This window comes from Amborella trichopoda, chromosome 7 (assembly GCF_054954075.1).
Source record: "Amborella trichopoda isolate Santa Cruz 75 chromosome 7, AtrichopodaSantaCruz75HAP2 v2.0, whole genome shotgun sequence".
NCBI classification, from domain to species: domain Eukaryota; kingdom Viridiplantae; phylum Streptophyta; class Magnoliopsida; order Amborellales; family Amborellaceae; genus Amborella; species Amborella trichopoda.
Window position 1 is genome coordinate 36,678,115 of NC_142342.1, and position 7,933 is coordinate 36,686,047.

The 7,933-nt window shown below is 32.4% G+C and overlaps 1 long non-coding RNA gene across 1 annotated transcript; it reads right to left on the reverse strand.

Annotated features, from left to right (window-relative positions):
- Positions 1 to 6,510: 6,510 nt before the first annotated feature.
- Positions 6,511 to 7,568, reverse strand: LOC148781388 (uncharacterized). Its single transcript, XR_016059965.1, has 2 exons — positions 7,506 to 7,568; positions 6,511 to 7,056 (listed from the first exon to the last, which is right to left on the reverse strand). It is a non-coding gene; the product is annotated as an uncharacterized LOC148781388 (long non-coding RNA).
- Between the last annotated feature and the right edge of the window lie 365 nt (positions 7,569 to 7,933).

A 7,933-nucleotide genomic window follows, 5' to 3' on the forward strand; every position in this document is an offset into this window, starting at 1 on the left:
TGCTGTGTCCTCATACAAACCTAATCCAGCATAAGGCTATGTGTTCTGGAGTTTGCTTTCTTGTCTTTCCTTTTCGCCGATCGACATGAAGCCTACAGATCTGTGTAACCTGTGTATAATGCCGGAAAGACCTTCAAACATGCTTGTCATAACTTCTTTGTAATAACTTCTATGATTGAAACACAACATTTGGACACAAGATAATTGATTGGTGATGAGATCCTTGTATGTACAACTTATATGTACATATACATGCAACATATCCTCAGCAAATACATAGATATGACACTATAAACCCTTATATCTTGCACGCAGTTGGGGTTTAGCATGTGACCAAGTTCTATGGCACTCTTACCCTATCTTGCTTCACTCAAAACACATACTGAAGAGAAAATACTTAGCACAGTAGTTGTACATGTATAATCGACATTTACATTATTAGTTCGGAGTACCGCTTCCTCCACTTGCATCACTATCATCACCATCACCACCCGCAGCATGTTGATTTTGGCCATTGCCCCAACTATCGTACGATTGGCGAGGTATGTTATGGTGGTTATTGATGTAGCTATCATGGTCCACAGGACTGTTACTCTCTAAACTCTTTTCCTCTCCTTTTTGTGACACTGTTTCCTGTTGCCGAGGTTGTGGTCGGGATTCATCTAGGTTAACTTCCATGAGCATTCATCTATGAATGCCAAAAGCTGTGTTTACTAACATCATGTACAAGATAAACACAATAAGAATCTTCATAGCTTCTAACTAAGGTAAACTTGAGTTTAGATAGTGGAAACTCAAATAGGGAGCATGAATTGCGAAAGACTTGACAACTATAGCGAAGGAAATGCTTCTTATAGGGAGAAAAAGCAATTCTAGCAAGACAATGCTAGTGGAATGAATGAATAGAAATTTGGTTGTGGGTTATCCACCAAAGTCAATCAAGCCTTAAGTGGGAGAAACGATGTCATCCAACCTTTGGCTAATGCTTGTCTTTCTAAAATTTATGGGGTGAGCAAGAATATTTTTTATGTTTTTTTCCCAACTATAGAAAGAAAAGGAGTCCAATAATTTTATCCACATTGGCAACCATAAAGTCTAGAAAGAAAAGGAGTCCAATAATTTTATCCACATTGGCAACCATAAAGTCTAGATAATAATGGTGTTTATATATTTTGAGTAATATTATATGTGGACAATTAACTAATGGAAAGTTTATGGCTTAAATGATTTTATTTTTCCTCTGGTGTATGAAAGTACACCTATGGTAGACCATGGAGGTATTCTCTGCCAATGTTTTAAAAACCACCTTATTAGATTGAAATTGCCCGCTTCAAATCGGGAATTAGTGGTGCTGTCCTGGTTCTCTGAATATATTGGAAACTGGGTAGTTCTTGCTAGAAGCATGCCAGATCTACCAAGGAACCAATCAATCTGTCTCCGTATTTTATGTTTTTTATTATTTTTCAAATTTTTATATAGTCTTAATTTTTTTTTTAATTGGCCGATTCTCTCATATCAGTACTTTGCCAACATAGTCTGATTTCTAGGATGGATTTCTAGGATGGAGGGTCCGTGCTTTTAACATTGGTCCAACCCAATGAAAGAATGGAGACTAATCATTCATAGGATGGACATTCCTAGGGGAAGCTTAACCGTCATATTATGTCATTACCAGCAAATGGTAGATGCCCCTTTGGTGTACCATTGAACGTATCCCAATGGTGTATGGTATATTCTTGCCCTACTTTGAAAAGATCATGTAAGGTTTTACAAGGAATTTGAGGTAAATAAGGGCTGATTGCATGTGAACCATTAATTAAATATAAGTGATTTTGTGATGCAAAGGCTTGCATCATAGGGGAGCATGGAGAATTAAGAAGGGATTAGGTAGGTGGTTTTGTGGCTTGGACAATTGCAGTTTCCATTCACACTTGGAACAAAACACGTGGTCGTGTTTTTGGGTGCCACATGGTCTTCTACAATGTTCTTATTAACCCAAGGATGGGCAGCAAATAGTAATTTTATGCTGCTTTATCCAATGGTTTGTGATAGGTAAGATCCGTGAACAATGATGGTTACATAAGAGGGGGATGGAGGAAGGTGATGGTTGATATTTGTTTGTTACATAATAATGATAAAAAAGATGATGTTGATATTGTAATTATCTTGTGTATCATATCATATATAGAAAATGTAAATTTCATATGTGTATTATTTATTGTTTTTATCTTATTATGCAAGTTAATTAACTATACAAGTTACCTCTAGTTATATATATGTACATGTTGATGATAGTGAATGAAGGTAAATGTTTCCTTTGCCTCTTTGCGTGTTTGACATATATATTTTTAAAATTTGATGGATTGATATTTGGCAAATAAAGTGTGAGAAAAAATACAATTGACAAGCATTATCATCAAAGCTTTTTCCCAACTAATTGAGGTAAGAAAAACACAAATGGCACTAAGTAAAAAATAAAGTATGAAAGAACTAATGCAGAAAGAAGACCAATATTTTATATAGTTTGTTAGAGATGTGACTGCATTCACATGTATGACAATCAGAAATCCACTATATCAATAAGTACACATCACAGATTTGGGATGCGAAAGGTATCTTACTAACCATCAATAATTCTCAGTTGAACCACCATTGAAACCACACTCTCGACCAATATCACCTGTCATTCTTCCTTCTCTTTACTTCTTGCAACTATCATTGAACACACCAAATAGAGATACGATAACAGTAAGAAAACAACTTTCTTTTCACAGAGGTGATACCACCTAAAATCTCCACAGAAATGGCTTCGTTACAATAAACAAGCATATTTGAGCACATAAGGCAAAAACATGCTAGTTCTTTCACTAGAAGCTCAATGGTCTCTCTAAAGGTTCCTTAAGAGGCTTCTCCTTAGTTATGGAGACCCTTATCTCTATTTAGAAGGAAACCCACCTTTTCCATATGGTGACCCAAATAAAGTGCACTTATAATTTTCTTCCTCATTCTAGATAAATAAGGTCATGAATCTTATAACAAATAGAAATCCTTATCCTATCAAGAAATATATTTATTTTCTTATAATTTGGATTACTATAAAACAAGATATTTCATATCCTACAAAATAGGAATCCTGATAAATGTGGAATCTCATCAATTTCACTCACAACAATATAAGATTTTCTTGTGAAAGTGATTTTGGATATCACTATATCCATCAGATGGGGAACATCTCTTTCTTACCAGCTCAACTGCATGACATTTATGGTCGTGGGCGTGGGCTTCAAAAGAATGGGTATTTGTGTTACTCTGCCAAGAAGGCATCATAATATTTTGGGCCACCTCAATGGTTCGTGACATGCCAAAAACTGGGAGAACTACCTGGGAAATGGTTTGATTGGCTACTCCATGGGAGATATGGAAGGAAAGGAATTGGAGGGTGTTTAAAGAATCATTTAGGTAGAGCTTTAAGTATGTTGTAGGAAGTACTCAAATACCTTTATTTAGTCTCTAGAACCCTGAATAAGAAAATACATTTTGATGTCATATCACCTAAGTTATTCAAATAAAATGACCTTAATACCCCTGAGTATTCTTAGTTTTAAACTCTAGACAATTTACAATATAAAAACCCATTACTAATTTAGATCTTGAAACAAGTGGGGGTATTTGGGCTTTGATAACTTAAATGTAGCTAAATTATAAAAATGTCCCCACTTGTTATGCATTCAAAACGCACAACAATATATTTTAAATGAAAGGCTATGTTTTGGGTTCCTAAACCATAAAAAGTAGGCGTATTCGGGTCATTTGATTCAAGAAACTTAAGAGGATGAAATTAACAAAATTCCCCAACTCGCTCCGGGTTACAAGCCATTTCAAATAATACTTGGGTAGTTTGTAATAAAAATAAGGAACCACTTTTTAAGGGGAAAAGTTTATATAGAGCATATGCTCTAAAGTCTAAACAATCAAATTAGAGCTTACTTCAAAATTTTCACTAGAAGGGGTTGGTTTGATGCCCAAATATCATCAAATTGATCATCTCGACATCAAGATGCATGAACATGAGAAAAAAAATGGATTTCAAGTTTTGAAAATAGTGCATCTTGTAACACATTTTTGAACGGTCAATTTTCAATATTTTTAAGTTTCTATAGATTAGCTCAATCTATACTATTTTTGAAGCTTTAAATTTTATAACTAAGGATGAAATATAATTTAAGGCTATCACAATACTTTGTAGTATTGAAACCATATTTCTCTATACTATTTGAAGGTGGGCTCTAATTTGATTGTTTAAAGCCTTGGCTCTATACAACCGCACCCTTTTTTTAAGTGGAAAAATATTCGTTCCATTAGCCACTCAAGCTTGTACCTTCGTTTTCAAAGAATTCAGAAACTGAAACATATCTCAAATTACATTCATGAATCTGGAGCTGGGTCTAACGTTGAAATTTTTTTCTTCGTTTTGGGGAATTTACTACGCTCAAAAACAAGTAAAGAAACATAATATCCAAGATGAGCACCATGAGCGGTCGCAATTTGTGTTGGGCTTCTTAGGATAGGAGGAAATTAGGAATCTTAAATGTTTGAAATCCAAGAAAATCTATGGATTTTCAATATGAAGGATTCTTGTCATGGATTCCTCAAATCTCTTGTTTGGATTAGCTGTACAAATTTATAAATTTCTTACAATCATTTCTGTGTCCATTCTATGTCCATTGTTTGGTAATGAAATTTGATACAGTTTCTCTTTCTAAAATTTTAATATACTTTTTGTCTAAAACTCAAAATTTAGGATAGTCTCTCTAAAAATTTTGAGATAGTTTCTCTCTTTAAAATATGAAATGGTTTCTCTATCTAAAATTCTAATATACTCTCTTCAAAACATAAAACTTGAAATTGCTTCTCTAAAAATTTTAAGATAGCTTCTTCTCTAAAATTTTATAGTTTCCCTCTCTAATAATTTCGAGATAGTTTCTCTCATTAATGTTTTTAAGTAGTTTCTATTTCTAAAATATGATAGAGTTTTTCTCGCTAAAATTTTATGACACTTTGTCTCTGTAAAAATTAAAATTTGATATTATTTCTCACTAACTTTTTGGGATAGTTTCTCTCTCTAAATATTTTTAATTACTTTCTCTCTCTACAATTTGATATAGTTACTCCCTTAAATTTTAAGATTCTTTATCTCTCTAAAACTTAAATTTGAGATAGTTTCTCTCTCTAAAAATTTTAAGATAATTTTTCTCATTAAAATTTGATATGGTTTCTCTCTCTAATATTTGATATAATTTTTTTAAATATATTTTTACTTTATAAAACTTAAGATTTCAAATAGTTTCTCTCAAAAAATTTTGAGATAATTACTCTCTCAAAATTTTTAGGCACTATCTCTAAATTGTGATATACTTTCTTTATTAAAAAATTGCAGGTACTTTCTTGCTCTAAAATTTGATATAGTTTCTCTTTCTAAAATTTTAAGATGCTTTCTCTCTCTAAAACTTAAACTTTGAGATAGTTTATCTCTTTAAAATTTTTGAGATAGTTTCTCTCTCGATAATTTTTTCAAGAACTTTCTATCTCTAAAATTTTAATATACTTTCTCTCTCTAAAACTTAAAACTTGATACAGTTTCACTATTTTAAAAATTTAGCTACTTATCTCTCTAAAAATGTTTAGACAGTTTCTCTCTCTAAAAATTTGAGATAGTATCTCTCTAAAAATTTAGTATACTTTCTCTTTTTAAAATTTAATTTTGAGATTATTTTTCTCTCTACAAAATTTAAGATAGTTTTTATCTCTAAAAATCTTTAGGTACTCTCTCTAAAATTTGATATAATTTTTCTCTCTAAAATTTTAATATGCTTTCTATCTTACACATTAAATTTGAGTTAGCCTCTCTCTAAAAATTTGGGATAGTTTCTCTCTAAAATTGTTTATGTACTTTCTCTCACTAGAATTTGATATAGTTTCTCTCTCTAAAACTTAAAGTTTGAGATAGTTTCTCTCTTTCGCTCTCAAAGTTTTGAGATAGTTTATCTCTCTATAAAGTTTTAGGTACTCTCCCTCTCTAAAATTTGAACATACTTTCTCTCTCTAAAAGTTAAAATTTGAGATACTTTCTCTCTCTAAAAGTTATTGAGATAGTTTTTCTTTTTAAAACTTGTTGGTCTCTAAAATTTTGGTACCTACTAAATGTGCCCTATTTTTCAGGTCGAAAGAGCTGACAAGCGGAATCCATGGACTTGAAAAGTACAAAAAAAGAAAAAAAAAGGTTTTGGTGTGGAAATGAAATCTGAAAAAGTTATGTGATTTTTCAGGATTTAATTTTCATGGAATTTTAATATCCTAGCACGAGATTTAAATTTGTAGATGGCACATTTTAATTTGTATTTAAAACTTTATCAAACCTTGGATGATGTATAAGATATACTAAATACACAGTTTAATTAAAACAAGAACCTTTCGATCCCTTCAAGTTGATAAAATAAGAGGGAGATTGAATGTGTGTAAAGAACTACTCTTGTTACTCTGCAGTAGAATAACAGTCACTTCCAGACATGATAACAACAATCTACACCACAAACTACATATGTGTTTTACAAACATATACATGCCAAGACCTGTAAAACGTCGAAACTAATCGACAACGATCATTCAATCTAAATGAAAAAGGTCTTTAGCACCCTTAGTTTGAGCAATATTTGAGATGCCTCAACACAGCTGGTCAAGCCAAACAGGGCTACTTCAGGCATTTTTTCTCCTAAAATTGTATATTTAGTTATGATCGTTGTCGCCGCTACTCGGTTCTTCTCCAACATCACCACCCACGACATTGCTACTCCAACCACGCCTCGGTATGTTGTGATGGCTATTGATGTAGCTACCTTGATAACCATTGTTGTTGCTCATATCTTCCTGTTGAGAAGTCGTTTGTTGTGAGTTTGGCTTGGGAATGCCCTCAACCAAATATTTTCGTTGCATGGCAACACAGGAGGTGGTCAACATGAGAAACACCAGGAGTGCTACAAACTTCATGGCTCCTGTTGACTGCATGTACATATTTAAAAAAGGGTGAGAACCCTTTGTGTGGGGTTGCAACCTTAAACAATCAAATTTTGTTATTAGATGCAATTTTGGTGTCGAACTTTTTTAGGATGGAGCAATAATATATTCTCATTTCTAATTATAAAACTTTAAATTCTATGAAATGGTTCAAATCATGTAGATATATAAATTAATGAAAATCTTGAAAAGAAACGGTCTAGATAATGTGTCGCAAGATGTATTATTTTTGGGACTTGAGTCCCAGCTAAGATTTAGGCTTTCATTCTCATCTAACACATTTAAAAACCACTAATTATTTGAAAAATAGGTTGCGGCTCTTTATTAGATTGAATTATCCAAAAAAAAAAAAAAAAAGAAAAAAAGAAGAAGAAGAGGGGAATGTATTCATAAGCCTTGCTAAATAAAAGACTAAAAGATTTGAAACTAATTACCTTATGGAGAAGGATATTAGAATGTGGAGTCTCTGAACATATGAAGGGGAAGTTGGCTCTTTATATAGTGAAACCTTGATACATTGTATTGGGATTTTAAAACAAAGGGAATTATGAAATGATTATGAGGCTTCCACAATAAGGAAGCAATATTGAGTGGTGGGAACACATATTATTTCATAAAGGAAAACGTTTGTATAAGGTTGCAACCTTATACTGTTGAGGAATGGTGCATCTCAAAAATCTTATAGTAGAGAATGTTCCCATATAGGAGAAACCTCCAACTAATCATCTCGACCTTTAGATGAATGGACATGTAGAAAAAAAAGAATTCCAAGTTCAAAAAAGTGCATATTGTAAAGTTATCTAGACAGTCCGTTTTCAAATTTTTCAAGTGTTTATTGATCTACTCGATTTGTACCATTTTT